Consider the following 17,461-nt stretch of genomic DNA (forward strand, 5'->3'; position numbering starts at 1 on the left):
CAAGATCTCTTAATCCTAGCCCTAGGCCATTCAGAAATAGGTTTGTTGATTTTTCTCTGGCCTAACTTAAAACTGTGGCAAAAGGACCTTGAGTGCACCTTCAATGAAGAGCAGTGGGGCATTATATGCAAGAATGCTTTTATCTCTTTGTACTGTAACCAAATTAGAACAGAATTATAAATTTATGCACAGAATTTACTATACTCCTCTTCCTTTAAGCAAAATGTATCCCAATGTGTCACCCAGATGTAAATTATATATAGGATCAATTATGCACATCTTCTGGAAAAGTCGAACACTTTTGGAAAGAGGTACATGATTGGACAGTTAAAGTTCTGGAAACACAATTGGACTACGCCTGTACTATACCTTTTCGGGATTGAATTGGATAAGACACACGATCCTGTATTGATTAATATCATACATAGCAAAAAAATGTATTTTGCTTAACTGGAACAAACATTGACCTCCAACATTTAGTCTGTTTAAACTTATTTTGTATGATACAGTGACTTGAACAATTTACTTACTTTTTAAGAGGCAGGGCTGATGTTTTTAGGAAAATATTGGCTCCTAGTATAGACCTTTGACCTTTTTGGCTGCCGAAGGTGAGCAGGCTTCAAAAATTTGTATGACCATAATTTCATTTTCAACCGAAGACAATTTTTTTTTTTGTAGATGTTAGTATGTGTATATGTGTATGAATGGATATATAGTATTCTTTCTTTTTCGTTTCCTTACCCTTTTCTATGTACAAATATTAAAAAAACTAATAATAAAGATAATAAAAAAAGAAATATGTTTGTTGGCAAAATCCACTAAACGCCATGTGCACGAAATACAAATGTCAAAACAACTGTGGATCACATTCAAACTTGACTCCCTTATAAGTTCTTTGTCCTAAATACCACTCGAATGTGGCAGCCACATGAATCACATTGCCACCTAATGTTTTTCATTTTTACCTTTTAAATTTAGACTTCATTTGCAATGTTTCTAGTTACTCTTAAGTGATTTTGCAACTGTTTACTGTCTTGTCCAAAGAAGTGATTTTTTAAAAGTGGAGTTTTTTGTAAAAAAAAAAAGCATGCACTTAGAGGGTTTTGCAGCGAAAGACAGTCAGATGTGTTAAATACCATTGAAATGACTACCTAATAACATTTTCATTGCCTTTAAAGTGACATTACTGAATCTAAACATAAGAGCCATGATAAAAATTCTCCTTCAAAAGAAAACATGTCAGACATGCAGAGGGCTTTGCATCTAAACACTTAAAATATTCTCAAAGCTGATATCATCTGAGGAATTACATCAGATCACAAGCTAAGGCTAGGGTCTAAGTTCTCAACAAAATTATTTGTATAAAAGTTCCTTGATCTGTTCATCGCCCAGGCCAGCACTAATAACCGACCCACTGCGCTATAAATGAACTCTGCATGACCATTTTAACATCGTGACCCTTTTAACACTTATAAGCCACAGCTTTCTGTGGTTGAATCTGTGAAAAATAAAATTTGTCTCTCTCCATGTACTTCTCAGAAGACCTGAAGAACAAAAATGTGAACACAATGGAAACTGAGGGAGCTGCAGGGTACCAGACAAAAAGTCAGAGGCCAAAACCAAGTTCGTGCTCTTAAAAATAACCATACCTGTGCTCCAGTCTGGTGATTTAATCCGTCTGAAAATCACAAAAGTTAGTTTGAATCTGGCTAGCAGAGGGCCAACACATATCAGGATTCACATCTGCTATAATGAACAGCTTTAGGAACGCAACAGATTTCTAGAGGTCAGTCTAAGCTGTTATTGTCAGCGTTTCCCAGAGTATATAATTGTTTATCACCAAGACCTTAGCCAAGGACTGTCTTACACACCATTTATTTACTATGATATAGTGCCAGCCGCAGTATCACTATGTATATGCAGGTTAAAGGTGTGTGTGTGTGACATCACCGCCTTTCAGCTGAATAGTACACCGTGCCAGTGCACATGTCTGTGTAAATGAATTCACGGATTAGCGTTTTAGAGATCCACAGACCGACTGACAAACTCTCCTCCCTTTAGTGCCACTGTGAGGAAACTGAGAGCTCATTAATTCACTGTGCTCGTGGACAAAGACAAAGCAAGAGACTGAATTGAGATGGAAATGAATGTGATGATGTAGAAAAAGAAAGCAAATACGGTTCAACAACGGCAAGGCGGAGAGTGACGGGGTGAAAAAAAGCGAAGTAGGATGAGGCCAAAAGCAGAAAAGGCCAGCGGTGAACAGCAGAGGCTGGAGTAAGAGGAGGTGTGGAAGAGAAAGATGAAGATGGGAGAGAAAGTGGCTGTTGCCAGGGACAACAGCATAATAAAGAGCATTCCTCCTACACAACCTCTGCCTTATTTTACTCCTCCTCCACTGTGCCATGATTTTATCTCTTTCTTCATTTACCTGCCTCAAGTCATCAATGTTGTGGACCTCAATCTCTCTCACTCTCTGTCTGTCTGTCTGTCTCTCTCTCTCTCTCTCTCTCTCTCTCTCTCTCTCTCTCTCTCTCTCTCTCTCTCTCACTCTCTCAGTCAACAAAGCTTTATTGGCCTGATTGGTAAATGAATAGTTCATCCAGAAATGAAAATTCTGTCATCATTTATTCACCATCATGTCGTTCCAGACCTTAATGAATTTCTTTCTTCTTTGGAGTGAAGTTATGCAGAATAGTTACGCGGCTGTTTTCTCTACAATTAAATTAAATGGTGATGAGTAGCTGAGAATCACCCAAAATTATAAAAAAAAGACTATACAATATCACAGAGTGGTATGACCTGTAATTTGGGAGTATTTTACTTAGCCTATATTAAATGGATGTAAGTTTTTAAAGAAACACGTCTCTAAATTAGATCTAAAATAAGATACAAAGGAATAAGATACAAGAAATAAGGTATAAAGGGAAATGTGTATAGATTCACACGTTGCACGGCTTGCGGACAAAGTATAGACAGTTTCAGCAGTAACAACATAAACAAGCGTCTTTCGTGGAAAACACGTAACTTCCGGTAAACTTCGCTAAGAATAAATAACAACAAAGTCCTTTTAAAGAACTTTATTTATATAACAAGCAAAATAAACAACACTTAGATTACCTAGGAAACGAAAACATTTGTTATTTTCGACGAGGTATTTGTTCAAGAGTTCAGTTTAGCAACTAGTCAGACCAATAAACAAACAGAAACCGGAAGTAAATTTCTGACCAGACGCGTAATGGCACGTGCATCCGATGAAACCATCTATTAGGGCTGTCACAATTATGAAATTTGGCTGACGGTTAATTGTCTAATAAATTTAGTCGATTATGACAATTGATTGTCTGTTTTATTGCTTTGATATTTAATTCTCATACATTTTTTTTTTGTTCATGAAATAATTTTTACGCGTTGTGATTATTTAATTAAATCTTATGCAAGGTGTACCTGGCATTAAATATTACACATAACACATATTTAAAAGTAATTATTTAATGAATATATCTTTCAAAAATTGAAAATTCTTCATAAGAAATGAACACAATAAAGTGTCTGAAAATTAACTGAAAATAAAAATGCAATCAGACTATACCAGAACGGGCCTTAAATAGTAGCCAATCCTACTAAGGTCATATTAGTACTGGACCACATGTCTGTAGTGGCTGCAAAAAAATCAATTCCTTACAGATCCTTAAGAATGGCATCCTTCACTTCCCTAAATCCCTATGCAAGTTTTGCAGCATTTCTTTACATGCATTTTTTTTCACTGTATTGAATGGCTTTGCAATGTATTACGCTACACTGTTAGTTAAGCAGTGCCATCTGAAACTGTCTCGTTTATACAGGCGCTGTGCAGCTCCCCCTTGTGTTTTTTAAAGAAATGTGCAATCATTGCGGTGATCTGAAATCATTGCGATGAGGTCAAACAATTGCGATGAGACGATTATTTAATCATTGTGACAGCCCTACTGTCTATACTCATTGTGGCTACGCGCGGATGGCCGCGTGTGACATGTATGCAATACAAATGATTTCTTATTCCAATTATTACTCTACCAGGCCGTCAGGGCAACACTGATTTGGTTACATTTACAGTACATTAAAACATTTAGCGTAGGTGAAGAAAAGTACCCGATCCACCATTGCAAACAAAGTTTAGCACAACAAGAAAGCAAAGAACAGGAATCAAACATTTGAAGAAATTTTCTATTCTTGGAATAAGTAAAAATGAAAGAAGAAAAAACGATAGTGTGTGTGCAAATGCTGTTTATTTCCTTTGTATAATTGTTTGTAGTGCAGTGTCCTGTCTCAATAGTTTCACGCGCATGCGCTGTTGTAAACGGAGTGTACGCACACTGAACATGACCTCATGCACATGGCGCACATACGCAGACGTCCCTAGTATACCTTTGGCTTTAGAGGCCCACCCTCCACCTCTAGTCGGGATTTATTCTCTTTCTGTTCTCTCAGCTTCATGGTCTCATCTTACATCAGTAGAGATCCTGGAGATCCTCCAGTCTCCTTATCTTTGTTTTCCTGTGGCTCTGCTCATGGTTGCCTGACTCATTGATTTGGGTGTGTGATTGATGGAATGATCTTCCACATCATTTCTTTCTCTCCCACCTTCTTTTCTCTCCCTTTTTCCAATACCAGCACCAGTACTTGTGTTTATGTTAAATTACTGCATCAACCAGGCAGTCAATATTCTGATCTCCTCAGGCTAATTCCACCACACTTATCTCTTATTCTCTCTCTCTCTTTCTCCAACTTTGTATACGTGTATCTCCATTTCACTTGATTTTTCTAACTGGTGATGATTGTGATACTTTGGCTCTGTTTTATAGTAAATTTCATTGTTGCATGAAAGAATCATTGAAGTTAATCATACTTAAGTATTATTATTTATTTTTTTACTTTTTACACAAGACTTTTTTAAGATGTAAATCAATAAATCTTTGGTGTCCCCAGATTACATATGTTAAGTTTTAGCTCAAAATATTATATAGATCATTTATTAAAGTTAAGATAAACTTTTCACTTTGTAGGTGTGTGAAAAAAAATGTGCTGTTTTTGGGTGTGTGCTTTTAAATGCAAATGAGCTGATCTCTGTACTAAATATAGTTGGATAGTGCAGATTAAGGGGCGGTATTATCCCCTTCTGACATCAACAGGGGAGCCAAACTTGAATGAGCAATTTTTTCACATGCTTGCAGAGAATGGTTTACCAAAACTAACTGACTGGGTTGATCTTATCCGCATTTTCTAGTTTGATAAAAGTACTGGGGACCCAATTATAGCACTTAAACATGGATAAAGTCAGATGTTCATGGTATGTCCCCTTTAAAATAAATCAGCATTATTTACTTAGATCTAAGTATATATTTTAGATATAAGTTACATAGCCCCTACACTCCCTTTTTGACTGTCAGCCGTTCTGCTCTTCTGTATCTTTCTGATTTCCTCTTCCTCCCTTTTCCTCTTTCCCCTCTTCCTCTGATGTCACTTAGTGACAGACTATGCCAAGTCTGCCACCTTATTTAGATTCGTGCTAATTCGGAAAGCCAAGTGGGTTTTGCAGCACTGCAAACAACATTATTCAGAAGCTGTGCCAGCTCCATAACCGTCTCTTTCTCTCTGCCATCATCTTTTATCTGCAGCTCGGGGCTCACCGTTTCCCAGCACGTTCCCTATGACAAGTGGATTTCAACCAAAGCTTAAATACTGCAGCATCAGGACGGCTTATATGTGAAGTGTGCAGCCCCAGATCTGGTTCAGGCATCACACCTGATTCGCAGCACACTCTGGCCTGAGTAAAAGGAGATGAAAAACAACACTGCCAGTACCTTCTCCTGAAGATAAACAGTGAGACGTCAATGGTGTGATATCAGGTAAGAACTGACACATTTGCAGGAGCATTTTTGTGAATGTAAAGAGCCAGATGCAGTTGAGGTAATTGAGGTTTCTCAACTCTGTTTCAAATGTTTCGAGATGTACATTTTTAAAAGGATCTTGACGTTGAAAAGTGTGTGACTTTATTGTATATTAGTATTTAAGTGAAGTGTTGTCGCTCACTGGTGCTCGATGGGGGATAGTACAAGATGCATCACAGCATGTTAACATAAAAAACAATTAAAGTCCCCCTGTAGCTGATAATTGTATCACTTAAAACTCATCTTTAAGCATCATAATAGCATATGTAAAACTTTTTTCTGTGACAGTAATTTCTTTAAGCGTTAAAAATGCTTTAATGTAACTCTACACCCTTGCCTCATTTAGTAAACAGATCTATGGATATGCAAATTAGTTTCCACTTCTACTCAATTGCACAGCTAAGAGCATAGATATAAATATTCAAATTAGTCCCAGACTTAACTCTTTCGCACCACCTCGGACCATAGATATATATGTAAATAGATGCTACATTCAGCAATTTCAGACACAAAACTGCTAAGTTCGGTTTCACACAATGCATTCGGTAACTGCACATTTTTTTAGGGCCAATGTTAACAGGATAGTGCATTTACGCAGCATGTGTAATCACATTTTAGCATCAAGTTTGTCCGGCATCCATATAACATCTACGCCATTGATGTGATTGGTTACTTGTTTGTTATGTAGGAAACCAAGGCGATTTCAAACTGCAAAAAAACTGAAGAAAAAACAGTTGCATGATGAACTTGCACATGGTTTATCTTTAAGCATATTAAACACATAACATAAACATATAAACAACTATATTTTTACTTTTTATATCCACCACAGGGGGACTTTAAAGGAAAACATCACAGTTATCAATATTTTTCTGTTCTGAACTTAAACGAATTAATACATACCTATCTTTTCTCAATGTGTGCACTTAATCGTTGTACAATGCGTCCATTTAGCCTAGCCCCATTCATTCATTAGGATCCAAATAGGAATGAATTTAGAAGCCACCAAACACTTCCATGTTTTCCCTATTTAAAGACTGTTACATGAGTAGTTACACAAGTATGGTGGCTCCAAATAAAACGTGGTGATTTTTAAGCGAATAAAAATGAGAACTATATTTCTAAATGATGATTGACCTGTCATGCTTTCCTCATTTTCTTTAACACCCTCCTTGTTCACACAAATTGAAAAATAATAGTAAGAATGTCATCCCATTTTTGTTTTTTAAATCAGTCTCACAACACATTGAAAACACTGAACTGAATTTTCAGGTTAAGTTTGCTGTTTTTAAGGCTTTCTCAGCTTTGTCTAGTAAGTACAGTGGTTTTAGAAGAAGTCTTACTGATTATTTCCGCTCTCTTTAACACTAAAATCAAATGTTTAAATGGCCTCGGTTGCTCCCTGGAAAGGTCCCGCTCACTCATGCTTACCACAGCCAACTCAGTGGCAGTGAAAAGCTTTAATGAGCCTGGACCACTGAAACTCAGCGGTGACCCTCTTTACCCCTCAGAGTCTGTAATGAGGACCGTCATTATGAGTCCACAAATGACACACTGTGCTTTCTCTTTCCCTTCATAACAAATACTTTATGGCTCTGCATTCACCCGCAGAGCGAGTGAGAACTTAGATAATTAGATATCAACCATAAGAAAGAAAATTCACTATAAAGGTCTCTTTAATATCTTGATTATTTCTCCTAAATGGCAGTGAGATTGAATTGAAGCGAATGGAAGCTTGTGCTGGGGTCCATACAGCTTAGCAGCTTAAAGTCCATAGTAATCTTAACTGGGTCTCTTAAAGACGTTCAGAAGTGAAGATGTCAGTGATTTCTCAAAGTTCCACTTGCGATGGTAAAAACAAAGATGAACCAAGTTGATGAGCGATATTTAACCAAACAAGCTGAAACAAAAGTCGCTTTTTACCTCCATCACTGCTGATGCTTTTCCACCAATGTACACAACAAGCTACTTCTACTTTGGCTTTTGCCTTGATACTAGGGCTGTCACAATGATTAAATAATTGCTTCATTGTGAATGTTTGACCTTATCGTGATGATTTCAGATCACCGCAATGAATGCAGATCTCTTTAAAAAACACAAGGGGGAGCTGCAGTGCCTGTATGAATGAGGCAGTATCAGATGGTGTTCCTTAACTGACAGTGTAGTGTGATACATTGCAAAGCCATTCAATACAGTGGAAAAACAGCATTTGAAGAAATGCAAAACTTTGATAAGCAGTATGAACTGCCAGGTAAAACATACAGTACTGTGCAAAAGTCTTAGGCCACCTTAACCGGCTTTGTTGTTTTATCAAAGTTTTAATGTCCATCCGAATTTATTTTTCACTCTTTTCAAGATACAAACAGAAAATACAGGAAATATTTAAAGTGGAAGTCCGCCCTAAAACAACATTATGCTCCAACACTATATTTCATCACATATATGTAGTTGATTGTGCTGCCATCAAATGTAATAACTCCATATCAAAAATTAAAGCTCTTAACTGCTACAGTAACGGAAGAAAAATGCACGACTACATAATTCTGAACGTTCTAAATGGGGGCGGGTCTTAAGGCGAGATGATTGACAGTAGATGATAACGTTCTTTGATTGACAGCTGCACAGAATGAGCTAACGTTAGCTTGCTTTGCTCGTGTTCATAATAACGTGCGTGTAATTGTACGCGAACAACGTCACAATAGTATTTATAAAAACTGATGCATAGCCTACAGGTCGCAGAGCTATAGACGGTTTCAGCAGTAATAACATAAACAAGCGGCTGTCGCGATCCGCACGTAAATTCCGGTAAACTCCGCTATGAATAAATAACAACAAAGTTCTTTAAATGTAGTTTATTTATATAACAAGCACAAAAAACAACACATAGATTACATAGGAAACCCAAACATTGTTTTTTTTCGACGAGGCATTTGTTCAAGAGATCAGTTTAGCAACTCAGACCTTTAAAAAAACGAAACTGGAAGTAAGGTTTGGATCCAGACGCGTATCACGTGCGTCCGATGAAACGGTCTATAATTCACGCATTCTGTGTGGAAAAGCTAAAAAATTTAACATTTATATTTTTAGTTCTGATGAACTTTTACTGCTTCTTGCCATTACACAAAACTGCACTAGTATTACCAAAGCCTGTGCAGCGTATAGTTTAAACACAGCTACAGCAAATATTAATATTTAAATGGGGGGGGGGACAATGATGATGACATAATATGTAGTGTTATTAAAAAAGAACCACAATTGGTTGTGTTACAACTCTATCCTCTATTCATACTTGTAAACACAGCATTGTATACTAGCATTATTGTTGCCTCTTAAATATTAAATGCAGTTTGATATGTAAGTCACATTGGATAAATGCTGATAAATGTTAAAAATAAAACTTTTCAAAAGAAATGGATGATTACTCATAAAGAAAGTAAGAGAGATATCTAGGTTTGTGTGATAGTGTTAGTGTGTGTTTAGGGGCACAGGTGACCTTCCGTGTTTTGTGAGGGCTCATCTGCTGATCTTCCCACTGGCTGTATCACCGTGGGGAGTAAAGTCACATTGCGTGAGGTGTCTCTTTTTGCTCGGCCCATGAGAGGTGATTGTGTGTATGTATGTGTGTAATGGCTATTCTGTAATGACTGCTGTGGCAATCTGTTGACAGTAAAGGTCGTCATGTGGAGCGCATTAAGCCCAGGACCTTTAGGGAGAGCCATATATAAACCCACACACATACAAAGCAGAATGAGTGAAAAATAACAGCGTATATGCGGCCCTGTGTGTCATGTGAGTTGAGAGTAGTGAGTGTACAGTTTGAGAGGAGCATAATGGTTGCCTCTCCACCCACAGCGATTAACACAGGAACTCTATTATTACCACCTGACAGCAGTGCTTGAGAGTGCCGTTTCCACACCGACACGACAAGAGCTTCGGTTCCCTCAATCCCTACCTCCCTCCCTCACTCCTGGTGGAGACGGCATTCCTTTAGTCTCCTTGCAGATCCATTAAACATTTGCATCACTTTTTTACATGGTATTTCAGCTTCAAATCACCTACAATCATGTTTAACCTAAATGTTAAATAGATCCGCGCCATGAGTACTGGAATGTAGTCATTATCGTTAAAGTCTTTGTCATTATTTTAATAGTAGACACATCTGTTTTGTGAACTAATCGTAAATGCACATTATATGCACAAAACTCAGTGCTCCTTGCCCTGCATGATTAACATTACAGTGTATAGCATTAATATGAGATGTTTGGTAACACAGATTGGCTGGATCATATTGTTAAATTTAGGCCGTACGATATCAGTAAAGTTTGCTGTAGCATTGCAACAGCTATTGATTTGGTTTACAAGGAAAACGCATACTGATATTGTTACGAATGCACTGTAAGTCACGCCTGCCAAATGCGCAAATGTAAATTGTGTTTTAAGCAGTTTTGTGTCCTTGCTTGGGGCATTATCTGATTTGTATTTTCCTTTAGCAAATTGTACAAGAATGTGCACAAAGACTCTTAAAATCGTTTTTTAAGGATTTTGATTCTAGAAAGTGGGACTTATATTTTATTTGTTTGAGAGACTGTATGTGTCATTTGTGTCTTTATAATCTGAGATATTGTCTCTCAGTGGGAGCCGATGGGGGAAGCTATGTATGGTGAGATGCTGTCAGCTAAATTGCATTGTGTTTCTATCGGCTGTCTGATCCAATGGCCCTTATTATAAGAACATTATGGTGCACTTTTACCCTCTCTAATATATTAATAGGTCTCATTCTTCTGCTCTACAGTACATGCTGTCAGTGAAGCCTGATGTAATGTGTGTGTGTGTATGGATCTGAAAGGTCTTATTTTACAGGAAATCTTCTGAGCAGCTTTCTTTTAAATAATTTGAATCACTTTATTGTCATTTGCATTAAGTTTATGCAGACATCAGATACTGTTCTTTTATTCAAAGTCACTTATAATGCATTTAAGATATAAGTTTATCAGAATGTCTGTATACTGAGATGGATCCTATGAGCGTGGCAAGTTTTTTAGTTTTGTTTTAAAAGATTATAATATATTACATATGTTATAATAGTGTGCCGTTTTAAATGGCTTATTTTTAAAGACCACCTATGGTCCGATTCACGTTTTAAATTTCCTTTGATGTGTAAGTGTGTATTAGTACATGTTAACGATATGCAACATGTACATACCCCAAAATAAACGATGACACGGGTTATCATCTACAACGTAAATTTCTTTTCTTAGACTACAAAAAAAACAGATTGTAGGCAACAGTTTACTTCCTGGGATTGGTGATGTAGACAAGACCGACATTATCATAATTCCTCCCGCTTTGACTCATAGCTTGCAAGTTAACTCCTGTCAGCATTGCATTGTGAGCGAATCTTTCAAACATGGTAAGGAGCGTCACATTTCCGGCGGATGTCAGAGGTATTTAGGCCAATCAAAACGTACAGATTAGCTGGCCAATCAGGGACACACCGCTTTTCAAATCAATGAGTTTTGTACAAATCCATGCGTTTCACGAAGACAAGGAAATCTGGAGCTACAAAAATGTACAGTATGTGGAAAATAATGTGTTTTTTGAACCATAAACCATGCAAACACATTGTATCATACCAAATACACAAAATAACGTAGTTTTTTCAGCAATGAAATAGGTGCCCTTTATATAAGGTGTACTCTGTCTGTGCTCTCTGTTAAAAGACAAAAGCAGCAGTTCTAATGAAAGTATTGATCAATCCTCTCCCAAACCATTGAGGTAGATTGGGTTTGTATGGTTTTTCATTTTGGTCTGTTTTAAAATGAGCTTTTTGGTCTGGTCATGGTATTAACAGGTCCGTAGTGCTTTGCTGTGATGTTCATATTGCATCAGTCCACTTTTAAGTTACATATGCATTTGTCTGCTGTCAGTTAATTTAGTTCTAGCTCATTATAGCTGTTCATAAGTGCTGGGTTTAATTTATATACATTGTATTCGAAGATCTTTAGACTGTAAAATTAATTAAATTGAGGAATAGTTTTCTCAGCAATCTTTAATTGTCATCACCACCCATTTCTAATCTTGTTTACCTAATTTGAAGCTGTTCATTTATTAGAGAGCAAAATGTTTCAATTAGCCAATACATTATTGTTCCAGAGAATACAATTCAGACTTCTTGTTTGGCAAATATTCATTTATCAGGACAACCCTTTTTAATTTTTGTATTTTTATGTGTGATTTTATATGATGCTTAATACAGTATAAAGTAGGGGAGGCAAAGTGGCTCAGTGGGTAGCACTGTTGCCTCACAGCAAGAAGTTCACTGTTTTGAGCCCCGGCTAGGTCAGGTGGCCTTTCTGTCTGGACTTTGCATGTTCTCCTTGTGTCAGTGTGGGTTTACTCCAGGTACTCTGGTTTTCTCCCACCATAAAAACATGTGAGTTAGGCGAATAAGAGATACCAAATTGTGCTTCCCCTAATCTGTGTATGGAAAGAAAGATTTGGCTATATATGAAGAGTTTGGTTCCAAAACGCAATAAATCCATTTAGACAAATTTCGGTAAAAACATGTTTTCTATACCAAGAAAGTGACAATGTGAAAACCCCTATTTTCTGTTACAAACTTTCACATAGCATCTTTAGGTTATAAAAACATAAAACATTCAAATCCATAATTTGATTTTCAAAGATTTATTTTAAAAACTGATTATTTTTTCCACAAAATGCTATAAATCTATTAAATCAATATATGAATGTGCATTAATATTTGACATGTTATATTCATTTAGTTGACTAGTGATATACACTGATTAAAAAATAAACATTAATGGCATTAATCAAAACACTTACTTTGTCATATTAAGAACACTGTCATTGCTGCGGTTATACTTGGGATGTCGTCGCTTAACATTTTTCAAAGCGATCAGCTTCGAGTAAAATAATGGAAAGTCCCCTGGGGTCAATGTGAGAAGCTTGATGCTGTCAGGAGAACAAGCAACCGTCTCCCGAGTGCCTATCGCGTAAAATTATTAGATGTTGATGGCTTACGTTTCTTTACCGTGACAGAAAACTACCACAGGTTTATCAATGCCATTAAAGTATTATTTTGTTTTTGTTTGTTTGTTGATCACGAAGTACAAGATAAGGAAAACTTGAAGTCTGTGTATTCATCGCACCGCCATTGTTTGTTTACACTGTGTGGAATGGTGCGCTGTGATTGGTTAAGATTTATTGCATTCTGCAGAAAAGGAGGAGGGGCGTTTCTTGCGTTTTTGGAAAAAAGGGAGAAAAAAATGACAGAATAACATGGCGGATATTGGATTTTGCGTAACATTAAGAATTTACTTTTAAATACAGCCCTGATACAATACTGATTTTGGCAGTGACTCATTTGAAAAAAATGCCATTTATCTCGTTTTGGAACCAAACTCTTTATATATATTTGCCTATATATATATACACACACACACACAGTAGTTTTATGTTTTAATGTACACTGTAAAAAGTAAAAAACTGGATTAACAATTTTTCTGTAGATAAAAATGCAACAAGTTGTATTGTGAATTAAAATGTAATAGATGTTGTTACAGTGTGGTTGCACAATTAAGTGCAATGTCAAATACATTATAATAAATGTTGATCTTATGTCATGTCGAAAGGCCACAAATTGAAAAAAAATTGATTTGTGCCATTATGTCAAAACAAATTATATATCTAACAAAGTTAAAGTCATTGTAGAGTCATTTCAGAGAATTGTATCTGAATACATTATAAATATTAGAAATGTATAGCTAAAACACGTTGCAAAGACTGTAAAATATATAGTACTGAATTGTGGGGTTACACTGTTTTTCAACATGTCTGTGTTTAGGATTATTTGTGCAGGCTAAAAAAGTGGCTGGGTGATGCACTGGAGCCACCGAATATGACCCCTCTTTTAACATATTCGCTATGATTTCAGGTTGTAGCAGTATTTGAAAGTTGAGAGAGACCAGCAGCTTTTCTGCAAGAACCCTGCCTGTTTTCCAATATTTTGATAACATTTGGTGTTTTTTAATCATTTAAATTTGACTGGATGGTTAATATCACATTTTTGTCACAAACTGAGAACATATTTAATATCAGAATTTACACAAGGTTTAAAAACACATCATTTTATTTGTTCTTTGTTTATAAAAAACAACGTTTCTACTTTCAAGATTAAGTTTAATTTTTAGATTGAAAATGTTATTTTCACTGTGTTGAGTACAAGTACAGGAACAATAAAACGCAGTATAACACAAATACTATTGCATAGCTTTTATTTTTGATTTATAAAAATTATCACCTTAAGTTGTCTTTTAATGAAGTGCTAGATTTGTCAATGTTTATCATGAATATCACTCTCAAATGTATCTGACAGTGTTGATTAATACCTAAGTGACAGACAAGAAAAACACATTTTGTGCAAAAAATGCAAGCAAGAGAATAACACTGATACAGGTGAATAAACAGTACAATAAACACGTTAAACCGATTCATCTAAATTACTTTAGTAACTTATTTTTCAGTACCTTTTTTTCCTTTTACATTTTGTAGTCTGTTTTGTGCCAGTCCTTGAGAAACGAATGAAAAGATCAAGACATGATTTATTTCACCATTTGTATGTGAATGAATCTGCAGGAAATCTGTCCTCTTCATAAAGAGAAAAGTGACTTGACAGTATGAGTGTCAGTGTGTGGCCGTCTGTGCCTATTTGACGTGTGATTGAGTTAGGTTTACTGCTGTTAGGAGCGTGCGTCAGTCCATAATGGCTGACCAGTTGTTCAGAAATGAGCTGTTAAAACTGAGGCTCGAGTCGTATTTAGAAACTCCTCTATCAGATCTGCCAATGATAATGCATCGTCCATAGTATAGATTTTGCATTAACAGGTTTTCTCAATCACTTTTGAGCATTTCTCAGAACAGAAATTATTTTTTTCGTAACTCTTTGTTCAACCTCCACATCATCAAGTCAGTTGTGCGCAACATAAAAGCAAATTCTCATTGTTTTGGACGAATTGCAAATGCTTTGATATAATGTTTGAGTTACAAAAAAATGTGACATTTATACCAGTCTCACTGTTGAATAGCCTCACCCCCTAAACATTTAGGCATAAATTCATAGCATTTTCTATACATTTCCATTAGACTTTTTTTCTAAATCTGTCCTGAATTGGTACTTTGCTCCCATGTGAATTTGGACTTTCTCTAACAATCTCATCCCTGAACAAGAGAGGGGGTCAGATTGTCAACGTACGTGATACTTTGGGACAATGTCAGTTTCCATCGCTCCAACATCATCAGGAAATGGTTTGCGGCCCACAACAGGATGCTAATGGAGCATCCCTACTCTCCATTCCTTAACCCCATTGAGGAATTTTTCTCAGCATGGAGATGGAAAGTATATGATCACCAGCCACAGATGACCCTTCTGTCTGGCGTGGATGCAACGTGTTAGTGATGTAGTACTCGAGACTGGTCTGCTTCTTGGACTTGTTCGTTCAAAGACTCGGTTTTGACTCGTCTTGGACCACATTGGGAGGAGAAGGACTCTAATTTCAGAGTCCTTGAGACCAACGCATATTTTTATGTAGAAAAACACACAACACATAAGAACTATAATAATAAAATGCAATGTTGACGGGCATTATTTGAAAATGACATCCCATGGTGCATCCCATGGTGCAATGTCCTAACTAGGATTAAAAAAGTCAGGGTGGGCTTTACATGTTGATGACAGAGCAGCACTGTTGAAGCAGTTCAGAAAAATATGCAGATGATGATGCATGTGGTAGGGATTTTTTTAATGATGGGAAAATCATAGTCCATATTAAGACGTTAAGACTGCTCCTCTTAACAATTTCCAATCTAGCTTAGTCTGTAGGCCTAACTGTTGATTATTAACTGACATGTTTTTATGGTCTTGGTCTCGACTCAGTCTCGACTCCTAAAGTACTCGGTCTCGACTCGGACTCGACTGTATTTGAAAACCAATGGACTCGGTCTCGACTTGGACTCGGCATTGGCGGTCTCGTCCCCATCACTACACGGGTGATTCTCACGAAACCATTGAAACACCACGGCACTAATGATTTTAGCTTTAAAATGTGTAATATAGTAACATTAAAAAGCATCAGAATTAACACAATACTGTGTTCTACCTTGCACAATGTGTGATTTTAACATAAGAATTTATAATTAGAAATTTTATCTCATTTTCTGCTGAAATTCTCATTACCGCAATGTGTCCGGCTGTGTTTGAACATGCGTTATGTTGTAATTTAATCAAATTAACACAAAAATATTAAGAAAAAAATAAATGGATGTTTTGCTAGACTACTTTAGATGACAGAAAAAATATTTACTGAATATTCATGTATAATAATAATGAAGAAAAATTAGGAAAATGATGTGTCCATGCCTGATGTTCTCATCCTCCGCAACACTTTTTGAGAACAGTTTAAGCACACATACAGAATTTTAATAAAGTTTGATTTTGAGTGACCAAGCACATGGACCAGTTACTTCAAGATGGCTACCAGGTAAGATCATTTTTTTTTACAGTTAATTTGGAATATTGTCTTGTCAGAAAGCTTACACGACATTTTGATTATCATTACCGCAACAGATGCTTATTAAATGTTAATTTAATTAATAGAAGCATAATACTTTGATTTTAAATGCATGTGCAGAATCGCCAAATTATGTTCTTTCAGGTTTGTCATGTCATTTTGAAAATATGTCAGTGTTGATGTTTTCTGACTGTTGCGGTAATGAGATTTTTTAGGACTAATTTTTTAAATTATGTTACAAAAAGTGTTAAATGATAAGTAAAAGTTTTTAAATTAATGTTCCCATTTACTCCAGACTTTGTTTTTCAATGTCTGGTGGGGAAAAAAGTAAATTTAATCCATTTTTACATTTTCATGCTTGACATTTTTAAAACCAAGTTTTCGTGAGAATCACCCACACCGTGTGATGACATCACAGCAGATGCCTGCACAGGCTGGATAAGACACTCGAAAATATTCTTTCCACGCTGCATCACAAGAAAATATATTTATTGTGAACACAGGGAGGCAGGAACGTCAGGAGCATCAGGAGGTTTAGGAAGTACTGTATGTACAGTTTTCCCTAAGGAGATTGTCCTATGTTCGCATTTCTACTTTTTTTCCTTTGTGCTATATGCAGTGCTGTCTTTTCCTGTCTGTATCACAATGACATAGTCTGTCAACAAATTAAAGTGCAAACAGTAAAAGCGTAAATGTGAATCCCACAAACTCCCACATACTACAATTTACAATAATTGTCATCAAAATTGTAGCCATAGTTTACATCAGAACATCCCTCTAGACTAGAGTAATCTGTTATATTGACAACATGACTAAGCAATTTGACTATCCTATCCATACACAATGAGACAATTGACTTTTGAGAGATGAACTAAGGAATTTGATTAAGAGACTGGCTTTTGCAGCTAATCCATGGTGTTTTGCTATTTGTATGAATTGTTT

General features: G+C 36.3%; 1 protein-coding gene across 4 annotated transcripts in view; it reads left to right on the top strand.

Moving 5' to 3' along the window:
• The window catches only part of elfn2b (extracellular leucine-rich repeat and fibronectin type III domain containing 2b), a 107,243-nt gene that overhangs the window by 34,674 nt on the left and 55,108 nt on the right, over nucleotides 1–17,461 (top strand). For all 4 annotated transcript variants that reach the window (XM_055193766.2, XM_055193764.2, XM_055193765.2 and 1 more), the window contains one exon: nucleotides 5,658–5,888. The gene's annotated coding sequence lies outside the window, so the exon portion shown is untranslated. The remainder of the gene's footprint in view (nucleotides 1–5,657; nucleotides 5,889–17,461) is intronic.

This window comes from Misgurnus anguillicaudatus, chromosome 19, assembly GCF_027580225.2.
Source record: "Misgurnus anguillicaudatus chromosome 19, ASM2758022v2, whole genome shotgun sequence".
Classification (NCBI taxonomy): domain Eukaryota; kingdom Metazoa; phylum Chordata; class Actinopteri; order Cypriniformes; family Cobitidae; genus Misgurnus; species Misgurnus anguillicaudatus.